Below are 2,472 nucleotides of genomic sequence, written 5' to 3' on the forward strand. Positions count from 1 at the left end.
ATATGAGTGTGTGTGTGTGTGTGCGTGCGTGCGTGTGTGTGTGTGTGTATATACATACATGCATATATACATACATACATACATACAAGACTGGCTTTTTCCACATTAAATCTACCAAATCAACTCACAAGTCTTTAGTAGAAAGCATTAGCCCAAGGTACCACGCAATGAGACTGAACACGGAACGCTTTCGATAGGAAGCAAACTTCTTACCACACAGCCACACCTGAATGAAGAAAATTACTAAATTATCTCTGGAATATCGCAAGGTGGGACGTCATTTTACATCTCTTATAATCCCTATTAATTCAATTATCTTTGTTTGCTACAGACTGACTTGCCCTCTCCTCCGTTCTCATTCTCACAAACACCTGATTTCTCACAAATGTTTTCCTATCAGTTCTTCCATATTCATCTTTTGATCCACCTTCACATTACAATTTTAATAACAATGAGATATTTTCAAAAGATGCTTTCAGCATGAAGAATATATAATGAACTTCGGGCTAACACATTCAATGTAATGAACTTCCCTTAAAAATAAAGCATAATTAATTGAAATTACCCTGTATTTAGAAGAACAATGATTATAAAGAATGCTTTTTGTGAAGAGGGGCAAGGGAGGAAACTCTGGAATTTAAATTGATTAAAATTTTAAATGGATATATGTAGCTGGGAGTGACTCTAACTTTCGTATTTACGTTGATATCTCCGGACAACTTTCATAATCGATAGATCCTTTATATCGTGGTATATTGTAGCACGTGACTACCAGACATTAAAATGAGTTGAGAGAATAAAATTTTCCGTCTAAAAATTATTTCCCGATTCGACAATTTAAAATAATTAAAATGGAAAATCTGTCAAGTATGCATTCTGCGTTAAGAAGATAGAGTGCAGAGTAAAATAGCTCAAGCCAAAACATAACTATTAATCAATTAAGAAAACTCAATAGAGATCATGTAAATTATTGACAAAAGACACGCAGTCACTAATGTCTTGTTAACATTTCCTTTCAGGAACAATTGGTTCCGTGTTCGATCCCATGGACCTTTCAAAAATATTTTTTACTGTATTCTTCGGCCGGCTAATAGTTGGTGAATGGAATTGTGATGACGGAAACTGTGCGGAAGTTCCTTGAATAAAGACACTATGAATCTAGAATATTTTGAGTGTAAAAAATGTGCGTGGATTAGAATCATTTTACGCCAAAAAGTGACGCACCCATTCGGTAAATGGTGCATTGTAGATTAATTCCAAACTGAACCAAGAGATTGATATGATTGTCTGAAGACGTTGATTGAAGTGTCCCACGATGAATGCTATCCAGCGTAACCGAAACCGGTAAAACAAAAACAAAAATATGAAAGCATCTGTCGGTCTGTCTGCCTCTCTATCTGTTTGTGTATCTATCTATCTATCTATATATCTATCTATCTATCTATCTATCTATCTATCTATCTATCTATCTATCTATCTATCTCTATCTATCTATCTACCTATCTGTCTATCTGCCTGTCTGTGTGTCTGTCAGTCAGCCTTTCTGTCTGTCTGTCAGCCTGTCTGTCTGTCTGTCAGCCTGTCTGTCTGTCTGTCAGCCTGTCTGTCTGTCTATCTATGTATCAATCTATCTATCTCTGTGTGTGCACACGCATGTTAAGGAGTTCAGTGCAATCACGCGGTTTCGAGTCTAGTGCCATTGCATTATCAATAGGCTATATCCCTAGGCAAACCAATGCCTTGTGATGGAATTTGTGAGATGAAAACTGTATAGAAGCCTGTCGCATACATATATACATGTGTGTGCGCGTGTGTGTAGGCATATATTTGTGTGTGTATATATATATGTTTGTATAGATAGATATGTATGTATATATACATATAAATGTATATGTATATATATATATATGTACGTATGTCTCTCTCTATATATATATGAATTTCATCGCTACACTAAAACGTTTTGAACACTGTGTGTGTGTTTGTGCATGTTTAAGTGCTTGTGTTTGTGAGCGTGCGCGTGTGTGCAAATATGCGTTCGTGTCCATATATATGTGTGTTTGGCTATTTTCTTTTGTTATACTCTCAAGCACTTAGATGTATCTGTAAGGCTTCCGTTACAGTCGAGCATTAGCATTATTCTTTTGTTTAACCTGATTTCATTTGCAATTTTCTCAAATTTCATTAACACGATTACAGTACATCACATCCGTTTTTGCATTTTCAGCATTTTTTTTAGCAATGTCTTGTTTTTTCTTTATTATATATATATATATATATATATATACTATGATTGACCGTTGACTGAACACTATTCAATTTTTTTTCTCCGTGTTTTTTCTCCTTGTCTCCGTATTCTTTCTGTTGAAGAGCGTAGCTCGAAACGTTAAATACTTTCCGTATTCCCGGAAATACATCCTTTTGTTGTTTACACCACCTGTCCTCGTCTGTTGTTGTTTTTTCGTACATTCT

The sequence above is a fragment of the Octopus bimaculoides genome, chromosome 10, assembly GCF_001194135.2.
Source record: "Octopus bimaculoides isolate UCB-OBI-ISO-001 chromosome 10, ASM119413v2, whole genome shotgun sequence".
NCBI classification, from domain to species: domain Eukaryota; kingdom Metazoa; phylum Mollusca; class Cephalopoda; order Octopoda; family Octopodidae; genus Octopus; species Octopus bimaculoides.